The 17,331-nt window shown below is 37.5% G+C and overlaps 1 pseudogene; it reads right to left on the reverse strand.

The window, feature by feature from the left end:
* Window positions 1–3,985: 3,985 nt before the first annotated feature.
* Window positions 3,986–14,736, reverse strand: LOC149207198 (uncharacterized; annotated as a pseudogene).
* Between the last annotated feature and the right edge of the window lie 2,595 nt (window positions 14,737–17,331).

Below are 17,331 nucleotides of genomic sequence, written 5' to 3' on the forward strand. Positions count from 1 at the left end.
CACTACACTTCATTAGTTTACGACACCCGGATTGATAATTTATGTAGCAATTTAGGACACTAAATTGACTAAACAACTTTCCTTAGGTAAAGAAGAATATTAATGGAAATTATCAATCGATAGTTTTATTCTCATACCATGTGGGTGCTCTCAAAGTCTCTTATGCCTTTAGTCATAAAGGCATTATACCATTTCAAACTTCTTTCGATATTCTTTAGATGAACCAAGATTCATGATATGGTGCTAATTTAAACAAATCTAAGCAAGGTAAACCTTGTGCATAATAGAATAATAGAGATTCATCATAATGGGTAATCCACATTAGTTACCATGCACCATCTATTGGGTGTAATAAAAAGCAGTGGAGAATGAATTCCAAAGGTGCAGCCAAATGATAATGGTAATTAATGTAAAATGTCACTTACAATGTTCAAAATTTTGAGAAATATTCAAGAATTACAACTTATCTTATTCAAGAAGGAAACTCTCCAAGCGTGCTCCTCTAAGTAGGAAAGATTAAGGATACAAGATCTAGATAAAATGAAATGCAAGACGAGTCCATGTTTATACCCAGAATGGTTCTCTTGTGATGCATTGTTGGACCAATGTGGAAATATCTGTTAACAAATGTGGTCTGAAACTTAAACATAACTTTATTCTAAGTTCTGTCGAAAGATCAAAATCCTTAGGTGGTTGAAATTTGACGTCACCAACAACTGGTTGACAAAAATTGTTAAGAAGTGACACCAAACATTCAAATGGCACATAATTTTCTAACTACTACATAGTGCATAACATTTGATATTACATTAAACAAAAGTCAACAATAAAACATAGTGTTAATGAGTGTTGTCCTGTCTAATGTTGGATTAAAATAGTTATTATTTGATAAATTGGAAAGCATAATTGCAAGATTTAAATATTTCTTCATTTTAATGATAACTATGTCCTCCCGCAAGTACTTCAACTAGAAAAGGGATGATTTCTGTGTTTTAATATATCTGTGTGAAATAAAGGACAACATAGTTTAGAAATGAAAGAGATCTTCTTTACCATAAGACACAATTGAGGTGCAACTCATGTAACAACCGTTTAAGAGCTAGAGTCAATCACACAATAACCTTGCAATAACTTGACATACATTGTTGGCACCTAATAAAATAAATAGTTCTTTAGTTTAGGAGGTGATAACTGAATGCTTATTTCTGTCCACACAGGACATGCATCTTGCAAAATGATCATGGGGTACAAAAGGCCTACATCTTACTAGCATTGTCATAACCAAGAATAAAAACCCTTTCACATGAAATAGGGTCAGTACCACATTCTACAAGCACAAATGACAAATTTAGAAACAATATACTTATTCAATGGAAACATGATGAATCTTGTTATCACACTTTAAATTGAATAGTTTTTATTGTTTCAAGAGAATACTAGAAAAAAATTAATTGACAATTTAGAAAATAATGATGTTCATTTTTGGATTTTCCCTGAATTTGTATTTTCAGGTATCGATCTGATGGAAAACAATAACACAAATGAGACTAAATGAACATAGTCCTCATAACAATGGTTTTAAACTTTTACTGTTAAATATCTTACAATTGCAATAATTATCATCAACACATGTATCTATTATCATTTGATAACACTACAATTTGATAACTTAAAAGCAATACAGCTAAAACACAAACACAAAGACATATACATATGTTGACAACTTAGACAAAACAACTATTAATAAAGAGGTAGTAATTAAATGCACTAATATAAACAAGCTAGTAATAAAACACATCAATAGTCATGATAAAATCCACACTCATAAACACTTATTAATAAAGTAACACTTATCAATACTCATGCGACAATCATCATGAATGAGTTAGACTATTGCAAGATATGGTGCTTGGGACTCATCGCCTCTTGTTGTTTTACTATATGATTGATTATGGTTAACATATTAGGTGATGATTTTGTATATTTCTTTGTTTATTGGACTATTGGTGGTAGGTTGAGACCTGGTCGAAGAATGGGCAAATCACACCCATGTTTACTGTTCATGTTCTAATCAAGGTGACACAATAGTTTAGAGCTTAGGAAGCCATGGGGAAGGGAAAACTTGTGAAAATGAACTCCAAAGTTAACTTGACTAGAAGGGAAAAAGGAAAAAGGGTTTTTGATCTAAAAATGGGGGACTTATAACCCACTCGCTTCACCAACATGGATCCTTTTGGAATTGTAATGTGATTCTTGTTCTTAGCATTATGCAAAGATCTTTGTCTTCAAAATGGCTACTAGATATATGTTCTTTATGTAAGTCTGAGTGGAAAACCACTCTAGAACATTGTTGAGGATTAGTGAGATGGCTTATTCTTTGGTATAACTTGCAAACAATCAACAATAATAATTCAAAATGATAACCAAGACTGTGAAAATACTCTATCTTTGAGAACTCAGTTTTCGGTGGAACTCCTTTGCATGTTGTTGTCTAGTTGAACTAGATCTCTCAATATGCTCAATGCTAAGACACCATCATGGTTTGGTGTGTATGTTTAGTTCTGCTTGTAGTGGTTTGAGAAATTGTAGACTTCTCCTAATTGTTCAATTCTTTAGGCAAGACCAACTAACTAATGGTGCCAGCTATTGATGAATGACACCCATTAGGGTTAAACCCCAACCATTGAAACTTATTAAGAACAAGGTATATAACTCTTTCCTCAATGCAACCAACTTGGCATAACAATGAAATTCCATTTCAAATGAAAATTGTACACCCTTCTTATCAAATATGTAAAGCCAATAATTCTGGTTTTACTTAGAAATAGGCCACTCTATTGATGAAATAGGCTGCATATTTGATAGTCCATCCACAACAAAAAGGAGATGAAGCATTCCCACTCCCAATCACTCAACATAGTAGTTATGTCATCCTTCTCATTAATGTATATGAATATATATTCATGACACTGCTGAAACACCATGTCATTTGTAATAAATCAAAATATCTAATAAAAAATCTCTCCCTCTTCTGCTGTTAAGTTGGGAGAATCAGAGATGTGGTGTGTAATAACAGGTAGATTTGAGTTGAGATTGAGACTGTTCATCTTCCTAAAAAAAATGCAACTTTATGTGCCTATGTTTATGTCTGGATAGATTTATACAACATTAGATACAAGAACAACATTTCTATCCAATTAGCACTAGAAAATGTCTCAAACTACAAAATAAACAGAGGAAAATAGTCTAGCCAAGGGCAAGGAGTTGAAAATAGAGGAAATTTTCTAATATTTTGGAAAATTCATATGTTTTTGTATGTGTAAAATGTATACTCTGGGATTTTTCCATATTTGATTTTAGGCAATCAATTTTTTTCTGTATCGAATCGAATTAGAATTCAAACTTAGTAACTATGGTTTTTTGTGGCTATTGTTCCAGAACAATGCTATGACCCACCATCATAAGTATGAGGGATGTGGATACCTTAGAAGTATTCAATCTAAAAATTAGTAGCCTAAATGAACTTACCTCTACAACAACCTGCAAGATCAGCAGAAAAAACCTTTCTAGTGCAGAGGATAAGTAAAAGACTTGATAAATGCAAGTCCTTGTAAACGTATAGCAAAGAAATTAGATATTCAAAGGAGGAAGAAATATATCTCATAGTAGATTTTGTAGTGACCATCCTCTTAGTCCTATCTTTATGGGTTTATTAAAAATAAACTAGAGTGTTTGTGCTAAATGCAATGTGCATCTTTTATAAAAAAACAAGTGGTTTAAACTTTAAACAACTCTTTCCAGTTAAGTCGCAGAGAGCTGCAAACTTTTAACATCTAGAAACAGAAAATTGAGGAAAGAAAGGGAGAGATGCATATAATGAGTTTCAGGCTTTTTGAGTAGGAAAGAAAAGGAGCGGTGCCTCTTTTTGGTAGAAAAAAATTAAAATGCACAAAATTCATAGATTGTGAAGTTTAAATATGCTTAATCAATTAGGTGGGTAAGAATATGTCATTGGAGTAGGCTTACAACCACGAACAATCATATCTTTAAAGATTCCATATGCACGGTTAACTTGGCATGCTCTATTGAACCCACAGATCAATGTATTATGAATCACAACATCTGGTACATGCCCCTCTGATATTAGTTCTTTATATAAGTACTTTGCCTGCTTTCCCATGCCTACATTTCCAAAGTGGTTTATCAAGGAGTTATAGGTGAATAGGTTTGGAACAAATCCATTTTTTTCATTTCATTGAAAAGTATTAAGGCCTTCATATACCTCTCTGCTTTTCTCAATCCATCAATGATGATATTATAGAGAGTGGTATCTAGCTTCAAGAAATGAGTTTTCAATTCCTCAAAAAAGTGAAGGGCATCATCTATCCTACCCTTAATACAAAGGCTATCTATGAGAACAGAGTAAGATTTTAGATCTAGTTTTATGCCCTATGCTACATTTTGGCAAAAATTTTTCATACATCATGTATGTTCCCTACTTTCCTAAATGCATTCATAAGACTAATGTAAGAAGCACAATTAGGCATGCACCCAACTTTGGCCATCTCCTAAAAGAGATCATTTGCCTCATCCACTCTTCCTGCCTTGCAAAGCCCATCAATTAAAGGGAAATAAGTAAAGGGTGAGGGAGGACATCCATTTTCCATCATGTCATCATATATACTTAAGGCATCATCTACTCTATTGGCCTTTACAACGCTTGAAATTAGAGTATTTTAGGTAATTGTATCCATTTTGCATCCTCTTGCAAGAATCTTTCCAAGCAATCTGAAGGATTTATCCATATTGGAAAGTTCAAGAGCATGAAAGAATGAATTATAAGGGAAAAAATTAGGGGTATGGCCTAAATTATTCATCTCTTTGAAAACATTCCAAGCATTATGGAAACAATCAGCTTTATAGAGGCCATCAATAAGCACATTATATGCTACAATATCAAAAGTAACACCTCTATGTATTGATTCCTCAAACAATCTGTGGGCATCAAACACTCTCCCTGCCTTACATAGTGAATCGATAAGAGAACATACCACATAAACATCCCAACCGACACCTTTGTTCAACATCTCTTCATAAAGAAAGATTGCCTCATCCGCCATGCCAGCTTTTCCCATGCCATCAATTAGAGCTGCACACATGTTATCATAAAGAAATAATCCCCTCACTCGATATAACTCCCTATACAATTCCAAACCATAATATAGCTTCCCAACTTTCACTAGCCCAGGTAGGAGACTACCCAAGCTGATAAGTTCTAGATACAACTAATCCTTCATCCGATTAAACAACTGGCAAGCATAATCTATCATGTCTCCTTTAATGAGACCATCAATTAATATATTGTAAGTAAAATCATCAGGCTTGCACCCAGTTTCTTCCATTCTTTGCATCATCCTGCAAGCCAAATCTACTTCACCATTCTTGTAGAGGCCATCTAGGATTGAATTGCATGTAATAACATTTGGAGGGCATCTTCTTACCCACATTTCTTTAAGTAACTCTATCATTTCCTTGATCTTACCATCTTTACCAAGCCCATTTATCAAAATATTGTACGTCACAGTGGTAGGAGATATATGAATGTGCTGCATTTTGTTGAACAACTTCCATGCCTCATCTGCTCTACTTGCTTTGTAAAGAATACTCAACAAACTGTAAATTATAATTTCATCGGGATCACATTCCATTTTCATCATCTGAAAGAGAAGCTCAGTAGCCTTATCAACCTTCCCTACTTTGAAATAACATCTTATCATCATGTTACATGTAATCGTATGAGGAGAAATGCCTACTTGTCTCATATCTTCAAGATGGTCTTTCGCTTCTCTAACTTTTCCTACTCTTCCAAGACAATCGATACAAATATTGAAGGAAACAACATCAAGAGAAATGCTCTTCCACTTCATCTACCAAAAAAATTGATTTTCTTCACCGAACTTTCCCTCCTTAACATATTAATCCATGAAGAAATTATAGGTAAAAGAAGTGGGGTTTCATTCATTGGTATGCATTACTTGCAAAAGTTTCAGTGCTTCTTCTAATATGTTAGTCTTGAGAAGCCCAATAATCAAAGAATTGTAAGTAATCGAATTGGGAGAGTTTTCCTTCTTCACCATCTTATCCAATGCTCCAAAGGACTCATCAACTTTTCCTACTAGGAAGTGGGCATTGACAAGAGTAGTGAAGGTAATTGGGTCTGATACACACCCATTATCCTCCATCTCCTTCCAAAGCTCTTGGATAACACTGATGTCTCTGAAATCACCATACTTATGGATTAGAGTATTGTATGTGACTGAATCAGGCCTTCGTTTTCTTCTCCTCATTTCACTTAGCAATTCCCTTGCCTTATTCAATCTATTAGCATCGCAAAGAGCATCCATCAATGCAATGAAGGCCATGAAATCCAATTCATAACCCTCTGCCTTCATTTGTCTCAACATACCACATGGTTCATCCACTCTCCCGACTCTCCCTCGAACTTTGATGTAGAATGTGAAGGTCTAAACATTGGGCTTCAAGCCCAACCTTTCAATTTCTATAAAATTTTTTTGATACCTATCTCGTTTCTCCCTTACCCCCCAGGAACTCATAAGTTCAGAATAACATTTCATGTTGGGTACATGTCTTCTGGTATCATCTTCTTGTATACATCCATGGCTTCTCTCTAAAATCTAGATTTTAAAAGTAGAGTTATCATACCATTGTATGACATGCTATTTAGCACAAACCTAGATCATTTCATCTCTTCCAGGGCTAAAGGAACTTGATGGATAACTCATCTGAACCCAAAGACCCAAAAAATTTGTTATAAATTTTAGGGAATTAGGCTTACAATTTTTTTCTCCATTAGATCCAGAATTTTTGTCATTGAATTGAACATGTGGGCTGACCCCATTATTTCTAGCATAGAATTGTATGCCTCTGTGTGGTGCATGAATTTTGGTTTATGAGATGCCCATTTGAAGAAATTTAGTGCTTGTTTTGGATCTATATATGATTTTAGAACTTATGCAACATAGTGTGGAGTAATATGTGGGAAACATTAGGAATTTCAGAAATTAACCCAAATATTGAAGTTGTTTGAGTGGTCCTTTGTTTGTTTGAGGCCCAATTGCACCAACACTATGGAAAGAAAAGGGCATTAAAGCAAATACTTTGAAAGGTGATAACCATTTTCCTCCTCTACCTTCCCAAGTAAAAGTAAAGACCACCACTATATATCTTATATCGCATGCTCCAAGTGCACAACGATCCATTGTTTTAGCCTTCTATTCCTTGGTTCCAACCATATAGTAAATGAAACTCAATCTTTGCTATCCTGTCATCCTAATGTAAGGGGAAGTTGTTACTACCAAGTTACCAACTAATCAATATCGGCCCAAGAAAGAGGAGAATGGAATCACCAAGAAACTTGTTGACAAGTCTCCATTAAGGGCTTAATCTCCTCAAAAATCATAAGCATTCTTAGGACCAATCTCCTTGAGACATTAAATCAAATTCTAGGCATGAACGCTGAAATCCTAATGAAGGAGTCAATAAAATCAAGACTAACTCTTCTAGCCGAGCTTAACACTCTGTACTTGACCGAATCATAGTTTGTAGAGAGAGTCGTTATAGAGTGAGTGATCTTCAAGATCTGAAATTTGACTCTTAATAGTGAAAAAGAAGCGAAGATCATATTTAATCTATGTGTATTTTGTGAACCCGAAAAGAGTCTTCTTGAAGATTGAAAAATGAAACTAGAAGGCAATATCTCCGTGGTTTGAATTTACAAGGTTTTGGGTATATATAAATAAGAGATTTGAGTCCTAACAAGTATCCTAGAGGCCGACTTTGAAAGATAAAAGGATCTCTGTGCATAGAGGGACAATTTGAAATTTCTACTTCAATAATTAAAGAAGCCCTAATCAAGGGAGCATAATTAGGACTATAGATATATATCTTTGAGAAGGCGTATAATAGCCTCTCTGTCTAAAGTTATGAGTCATGACACCCTGAAAGAAAAACTAGTCCTCATATGTTGAAGAAGAATTAGATCTGCTTGAGAAACATTTCTTGTGCTTGCTGAAAGTTTGTGGGCCCAGTTTGCAAATAGAAAAAACTACAGGTGTCCTAGAAGCATAAGGAGAATACTAAGTGACATGCATCGAAATCCAAGTAAAATAGTGTCATCCTGAAGGAATTCAAGTTCTTGACTCTTGGACAAGTCCTAAAACTACTTTGAAATTTCTCTCATATGAAAGTTGAAGCCTCAAAAGGAAAATAAGTCGACTATAAGTAATATACTATGAAAATAGGAAGCCCTAGCTAGAGTGTTGGATACCTATATTAGCTCTTATGCAAAATTGAGATGGCATCATATTTGTAGGTAAATCAATATTGGAATATATTCATAGATAAAGTTAGCATTAGAAGAAGTATTGAAATGGCATCCATATCTTTCTTCAAGACACCTAAAACATCTTATCAAAGATAGTTGTTCATACATAAGGAGTGATTAAAGCATGCATGGGTGACCAATCTTCATTAGATAATGAACTAAAACTCACATCTGTCTATGGCTCATTTACCTTAGAAGGAACCTCGCACCCTCTACAGGTCTATGTCTTGCACTATAGAGATCTTTGTGACAAAGTTAATTCTTTTTGCATAGCTACAGGCCATCAATGTTATATGTCACAACTATATGATTCATGTTATGTATGGAATCAATATTCACATGTTACAAATTTATTACAAGAGAAAATAATTATGATGATAGGTCATAGTTGGTCCTAGAACTGTAATCTTGAACGATCTATATGCTCAACAAATCTGACATTAGGTATTAGTTTTGGTAAAACATAATTTTCCATTTATTTGACATGATCTCATAAATTGGATCAAAAGAATTATTGCAATACATGCCTTTAATTTTTGAGACATATATAGAAAAAAAGTGGTCAAATTTTGTCCTAGAGCTCAAGTTCTGTTGCAGTCTTATTAAGCTCTTCACGGGGGAACCAAGTAAATTGGGAAAATTATGCCTTGGAGCTGAGTCTCCATGTGATCTTAAGACTATCCTTATGTTTGACGTAGCCACTGTAAGATTTCATATTGTTGACAACCAAGAAGCTATAATAAGGAATCATTGACATATATATTCGATCCCTATCTTCTAAGAAATCTGACCTGAGAAGGATTGTTGAATGAACCGATATTCTTGTCGATCTCCAAAGAAAAGTTATGTATGTGCTGATAAGGCCAAGAGCCTGAGTTGAAAGATCCTTATTTTTAGAGGGTTCATCCATGTATGATGCAATGAGAGTAGTCCCTCTGTGAAGTCTTTTGCACAAACTACATCAGGCCGAGATCCTCTTATGCAGTGAAAATGACCTACTAACCAAGACAGAGTTGGTGCCTTAGTTTGGCCTGTTGTCTGAGGTCCAAATCAAGGTCAAAGGTTGTCAAAAGAGTTTTCTTCAAAAGGGACAGTGTGAAGATGCCTAGAAACTAATGAAATCTTAGTGAATAGAGTGGGAGAAATTACTCATATCCTTATCTAGTAGTTGAATCAATGGAAGCTCATACTGGCACCTTTGAGTATCTTTAGAAGTTTGGTAGCCAGAAAAAGAGTGCATGGCACTTTGGAGTAGTTCCTTGTATCAACCCCAATGAGAAAGAAAACATAATTTCCATAGACCCTATTCTTGGCATCTTGATCTTATAGATATAAATGTCTAAATCATGGACTGGGTAATTTGATGCATTTGTAGCATTCATTCAGCAAGGAAGGATATGGCAGTTGTTTTGTAATAATTTCATGATGACTTTTCTGAAACTGACCTGAAGCTTCCTAGAAGTTTGTTGTTACCATTGCTATGTGATAAGTCTCATTTCCCATAAGGGAAGCTCATGATTCAAGGAAAAATGATCACCTGAAGCAAGGTTTTAGAGGGAGCTTTAAAATCCTTGATGACTTCTCTTGCCTAATGATTTTTGATAAAGGCAAGTCATGTCAGCTGAATATGATAACTTCGGTGATGGCTTAAAGGTTGTATATGATGACCCTCTTCTTTATTAATGTAAGAAAAAGTGGAAGTTAAGATGGATGACCTAGCCGTAATGCACTTAAAGGTCTGATGAAATGTAGAAGTTGTTGATCCCTGGTGCTCTTGATAAACACCTATCATATACCTCGCTATAAAGACTCTGAATAGATCTATGGATAAGCCCCATTAAGGATAACTTCTCATTGAGATATTTCAGTGTTTTTATTTTTTGAAGTACATTGTTGAAAATTGAAATTTGTTGGTCTGACAATAATGTGAATGAAAAGTGCACATCTAGAGTACTGTAACTCTTGGAATTCACCTTACTTTGTGGATGAATCAAAATCATAAAACTGGGAGCTCAAAAAGCATCAAGCATGGCTTACTATGAAGCCATTCGATTGGAGATGCACTTTGAGAGATTTATTCTCATGATGATTATCAACCTTCATATATTAGCAGCAAGAAGCTTCCAAGATCCATCATTGCTGGGTGGATGAACATATTTCTGTATTATTTTGTAGTGGCTACAACATCCCTCTAAAATTTTGGCTTGCATGCAAATTTTAGAACCTACGTTGGATCCTGTGATCGATCGTTCCTTGGTCACTTGTTGGTAAGGTGATGATCTCAAGCCTCCTCCTTGATCTTAAGAGTTGTTAACGTTCTCATATTTATGTAGTATGTGTCATCTTTGGGCATAGGGATTGTTGTTTGTCACACAAAGGGAATGTTGTTTTGCTTCAAGGGAAATCTTGTGCGTATGAGTTGTTTTCATTACATAAACATGTTTCACACTCACTTCACGCACTCTTTTCACGAAGGTTGTTGCATCCTGAAGAGTATTTTTTTACATTCTGGATGGTATACGTTGTATCATTAAGTGTTTGTGTGCGATCATACTTGAGTCTTATCACTGTTTACATTTGTTTCATTGATCTCACACTTAACCAATTTCACCGACAACCTAGCCTCATCCAGCTTCCCGAAATTGTGCACTTTGCTTCTGCAACCCTTAAGCTTTGTCCCTTTCCTGCTGGAATTGCGCAGTGCGTAGAGACCCCAGCCTACCTTGGCATCCAAAAATGCGTAGTGGTTTCCTCCGGTGTCCTCCCAAGCCAAAACCCATTGTCTTCAGGAACTGCACAATGTTGTCCCTCAGCTGACCAACCAACATTACTCTCCAGATATGCACAGAGCAGTCTCGCTTCCCTACATTTAGAAACTGTGTAGAGGTGTCCTCCCAAGATCCCATCCCATAGAAGTGTCGTACATCTCAAAATTGCGCAGTGTTTTCCTAATTTCTTAGTAGGCTTGCTCCCAGAAATTGCACAGAGCAACCCAACCTTGCTCTAGAAAACTATGCAGAGTAACCATCAACCTTGCTCTCAGAAATTGCGTAGAGCAGGAAACCCAACCTTGTTCTGGAAAACTATGCAGATCATCCTGACAGTAGTCACTGTCCACTAAAATTGCACATATCTATCTCTCAGCGATTACATGAAAAGATGACATGTTGCATCACTCTCAAGGAGTTGAGGATAAGGAACAAGAAACCGGGTTATGATCAGGACCTCATGCAAACTCCGTCATATGCATGATCATCTCAAGGGTAAGTATGGTAAGTAAATAATATCTTTTGAAGCACACCTCTTAGTGAATCTTGAAGGACTTCTTGTCATTTTCATATCATTATGTCTTCGATAAAATGCATGTTTGCAAGCACAATATCATTTAATGTGTTTCCTCTATGTGTCTTGCTTCCTTTTCGCTTGTCTAACTAGCTGTCGTCTTCAACATGTTGAATGCTATGTCATGCTTGTGAACTTGTTCTGTTGATGTTGAATTGTATTTGTGTGTATGAGTTGTGTTCTCTATGTAAACATCTATCGCACTCACACACGAAGTTGTAAATAATGTCGCGCAAGTGTCGTCACTATCATTTGATGATCCATCCCAAGTGGAAAACTTTTCGATTTCACCTTTAGATAGTCACACTGAGACATATTATCTTGTTGGTTTGAGGTGTCTTGTCATTGAGTCATGTTGAATGTGTGTTTTCAAGGTCATGTATACATGAGTTCACTTGCTCACACACTTATCAATTTTTCCGAAAATCTGTCGACTGGACCACCCTCCATCAACGAACCTCCATTGAGTTGCACTACACGGTCTCAGCCCTCAGTGACCAAGAAATGTTGTCTAGAACTACGCAGAGCTTGAGGCTTCCCTACAGGTAGTCTCCACTGTACAATTCTGGAATCAACCTAGCTGGCTGTCACCCAGAACAACGCAAAAGTTTCCAAGAAGACATCTCAGTCTGGGCTCCCTGCAAGCCTATCCATCAAGCCTCCCACTGGTCAACCGGAGAATTTGACTTGAGCAATGACCTAGGGTTGCAGTCATCTCCAAAACTGCATAGAAGATGTCCATCCTACCTGCCTACACTGCCTAAAGAAACTACAAACACATGAGGGACAAGCACTCGTTGCTTGTCATGGCAAGGTCTTGGGAAATTGCACAATTTTTCCATGTAGTCCCACTGCTGGCCTTCTCTCCACTCCTCCTGATAATTATGAAATTTTCATTGACAGTCTACCTGATGCCCGACACCCTGCTGAACCTAGAAATTGCGCAGTCATGTCCTGCTTGACTGCCTCCTAGATTTGCACAGTTTTGACCAGCAGGCTCCCACAGCTTGATTCCAACCTCCTCTAGAAAAATGCGTAGTTTTCACTGTTAGTGCCTCCTCTTGCCCCCACTTCTTTCCCCATAAAAAATGTGCAATTCTACCTCCTAACTGAGCCATATCCAACAGATTTCACTGCTTTCCTGAACTGCTCAACCCAACCTCTAAATGACCTTTGCATAGATTTTCCTAATAGTACCCTGTAGCCTCACATCCCAGCCTGACATGTGCTCTACAATGTTTAAGAGCCTTGTCCTATCTCCCGATCACCTGCACCCGGAAATGAAAGACAATGCATCATGGTAGACTAGGGGATTTCTAGATTTGATTTCGTCTCGTCATGAATGATTGCAAAAATAGATACATGGATGAGACATGGGACGGTTACGTATGGGATAAACAAGGAGTGCATGCTAGAATACTTTCTCATGGTTGGACGAACACAAGAAGCATACCAATCAGCAAGAGAAGGAGACACATGCACATGCATGAATAATCAAGCGAACACAAAACCATTGAAGACTCCACGCACTATTCCATGCGAAGGTGAAGCTATGGTACACCACGAGCATAATCATCACTTAATAGCACAACAACTTGACACAAACATCACAACTAGCATGTGCATACTAGCAGTGTCGTGTCCATTTGTGTAATGAGTCACCTTGGCCACATCACTACTTTTGATGATACTTGTTGTAATCAATGTAATGTAACATGGAAGTTCGAGAGTCTGACGAATGAAGTCAAAGAGTCTTGTAAGTTGAACAGTCATGAGGGAAGTCGAATAGTCACAAGGGTCAGTTCACCTTTGGCTATATATACCCCCTCATTTGTACAACAAAGGGCCTTTCACCTTGGTTCCTCTCACATAGCCTTGAGAGTCAGTAATATTTTCTTTAAGTAGCGAGCAGTTTCTCCAACACTCCATTACTAGGGCTAGTGATGTGTGGTGTACGAATGTGTCTTGGACCTTTCGCTTAATTCAAAAGCCTGTCAAAGGTTAGCATGTTTTCACACATGTATTGCATTTGTTTGTAAGACTATTCTTTGGGCGCTTGTTATGCATGTTGCTTTAACTTTTACTAAGATAGTTGAACTATTTCGGTTGTTTTAGTGCATATGCTATTGGAAATGTTTTTTATAAGTTGTTATCACTGTCTTTCTCATGTGGACTACTTTTCCGGACACTAGACAGACTCATTCTTGTAAACTTGTTATAACGACCGTCACACTCATGTGGAATTCTCCATTGGGTGTTGTACGTGCTATTTATTCACCTTTATGTATGTGACTATCATGTCCATGTGGACTACTTCGCCAGAAGCTACGCAGATCCTGTTGTGTGGTGTGTCTCTACCTGAGTTGGGACTACTCCCTTTCGACTTGAGACTCACTCTCCCCCTCCCCCTCTGCAGTGAAAGAACTTTGACACAAGTGACACTAAGGACTCACTAGGTACATGAACCTTGCTGTTTTAAGACTAAGTATACCACTCTCATGTGCTGACAACCAATAGCTAAGGCATATATTTAAAATAATGGAAATCGAGCCATCATACTGGATGGGAATCCTACACCAAATGGTGTGAGGTCTAGTTGGGACTTCATACTGGGGAGATCCTCTGAATGTTGGCAGATCCAACACCGTCAACATTTATGGTGCTAGAAGGAGGGCCAGATGACAAGATGATCCCATTGCATCTGGTTTGAATCTCTTATGCAAAATGGCTCATCCATCAATCGTGATCCCGGTGTGTTTCTCCAATTTTTCCCTTTATCAAATTTCACTCCCTGATGAGCTTCTCGATCTCTTGTCCTTGTTAAAGTTTGATAGTGAGGATAGAATGTCCGTAACAAGGCACATTTATGATTTTCTTCATTTCTATGAATCTCATGAAATTGATAGTGAGGATCTTGTTTGCGTACTTTTCTTCCTCACCATTGAAGGTCGTGCTAATCGGTGGTGCCATACCTTGTCACCTGCTTCCATCCATTCCCTTCTCCCTTTCCATAGGGAGCTCCATTGAGCCTTTGGTAAGTATAACTACCGAGATGTCTGTGGAATGATCAACCTATTAAGTATGGAGCCTAATGAATTAGTTAATAACTTTTCTTATGAATTCCTTCACCTTTGCTATGAAATTCCGGAAGAAGATGTGAACTGGGATTTCTTGAAACAAGAGTTTAAGCACTTGGTTCGTGTCTCTTCATACGGTGAACCTGAACCTCCCGATTTTTCTGCTTCCCCAACTCTTATAGATCATGAGGCACCTCATATTGTAGAGGAGGAGCCCAACACCCCATTTGTTCCTTGTCCTCCTCCTTTCTTGGTCTTGATGTGGGTGCCCCCTTGCGGTGATTGCAAAGCTGAGGAACCTGCGCAGCATGTCCCCATCCCATCTTCTCATCTGTCTCCCGCTTCCATGGAGGAAGTTCTAGAATGGCTCAGAGAGCCTATAGCCAAGACTCACTCCTCCATTCTGCAAGAGGACATCACCGTTCACAACTCAAGTCTCGAAGCTGATCTGCCTCTCTTCCATCCTCCATCATTCACAAGCCATGAATCCTTGTACCATGACTCGCTTGATCAATCTATTTCTCCATCAAGTTGTGCACATTCTCTCGATTCTCAAGTTGCTGGCTCAAATTTCAATCAGGCGCAAGGTAGTCACATTACACCAGTAGAGGAGCAGAAAGGTGAGGAAACTATCAATTCCCCCTCTCTGATTCAAAATTGTCTACATCAAAACAATGGGCTTCCATTCTGTAACAATTCTCAATCAACTAATCTCAGTGAAACATCTTGTATAATTAATTATTTCAATCAACCACTAGTCTTGGACAGTCATCACTCCCATGCTTCCATATGTCGTGATGAATTCCCAAGCACATCATGTGATCTTCCATTTTATCATGAATACTCTAACACAGATCTAGAATTTCCTTCGGTCAAAGAAGACGTTCATATCGAAACTTCCTCTTCACCTTAGTTGCCTGTGTTTCCTACTATTCACAACGCATCCACGTGCGTTGGAGATACTCCATGTTCTCTAACTTCTTCATCCAATGAGTTATCTCCTTAATTAACACAAGGAAGTGAGGTTGTCCATGATGAGGTCGAAAATAGTTTAATCATAAAGCGTACTTCCCATTCCCCGTCATCATCTTGTATGTTGCATGAAGACAACTCGTCAAGTCAGCTTGTTGAAGATGAAAAGTTTGATGAAGCATGTGGTAGAGATGGCTACCATGCTAAGAGAAGTTTTGAAATTAGCAACAAAAACCATCCTCAAGCCATGCATGATCTGGTTCACATCTCAAAATGCAATTTTTCAATTCTAGAAAGTTTCAGGATGTGCCAGGGAGTTAAGGCACTTCAGCATTCGTTGATGGTTATGTCAGGACCTCGCGACTTTGGTAAGCCCCTTGAACTGAATCAGATCTGGTTTCTCATGCACAATCCATTTATCTTCATGGTTGCACTCGACGTGGATCCCCATGTTAAAAATGTTTACTACTCCGGGTGTGATATTTTAAGATTTCAAGATTTTACTCATGATCGAATCCATGAGTTTACTCATGATCGAATCCATGATTTTACTCATGATCAAATCCATGAGTCTGTTACAGCGTGTCCATCTTGATGCACATCTCTTACATCCAACTTAGGTTGGGAGTGTCCATCTCTCATGAAACCATGGAACTTTCAAGTTGATTATCTCAAAGGATGTCTTTGTCTAGAATCATACTTATCAGATGTTCTCTCTCGTGAACAATGCCTTGGTCTTCTTGTGAATAATTCACTTCAAATATGCCCGCTCATCACACCATCAATCTCCCTGTGTCATGATGAGTGCACAAGCTATCACATGAATCAAGTCCCTCTCATTTCACTACACCCCAACTGGCTTCACACATTCAGAGTGCTGGCATCCTTTCTATAATCATGTGATGACTATGATGCCTGCACAATTTTTCGTCAATTATAGGTGGTTTTTCTGTCATATCTAGCACACAACAAACTTGGTTCCATAATTCAGAGCGTTCGAAAGATTGTTCAAAAAATTTCTTTGTTCATGTCAAACTGGGAATTTGGCATCTTGACCAACTCATCTGATCTTTCCTCTATCTTGGGTGACTGTCATGCAGTTTATCATTTTCACAATAGTACAACCATGAAAGTCACTTCGTGCACTACGATCTTCACCATGTAACATCTTTCTCTTCATACTTCTATAAAGCAAGCGAGGAACTTCAGCCTATGCTGATGGCTATGGAAGGTCCTCACTGTCTTGACATGATTGCCGAGAATGATGAAATCTATCTATCCATACCATATTCCCATCATGATCGCCTCTCTTGAATCAGAAATCCATCTTTCCAAAGATCATGAGTCTTTCAAAACAACTGTCATGAATTTGATGATCCAATCGCTGAATGGTTGGAGCAATCTTACTTGGTGAGTTGTGTTGTAAGTAACAAGCTCTAGTCCTTCCTTGCACTCACTAAGAAGCTTGGTACAGATCAACACACACTCGAAAGAGGATCTTGAGGTTTGTTGAAAAGATGTAGTCATTGAAAAGGT

Source organism: Pinus tabuliformis, chromosome 1_2 (assembly GCF_031772625.1).
Source record: "Pinus tabuliformis cultivar Carrire ecotype Pingquan chromosome 1_2, CPIR1, whole genome shotgun sequence".
NCBI classification, from domain to species: Eukaryota; Viridiplantae; Streptophyta; class Pinopsida; order Pinales; family Pinaceae; genus Pinus; species Pinus tabuliformis.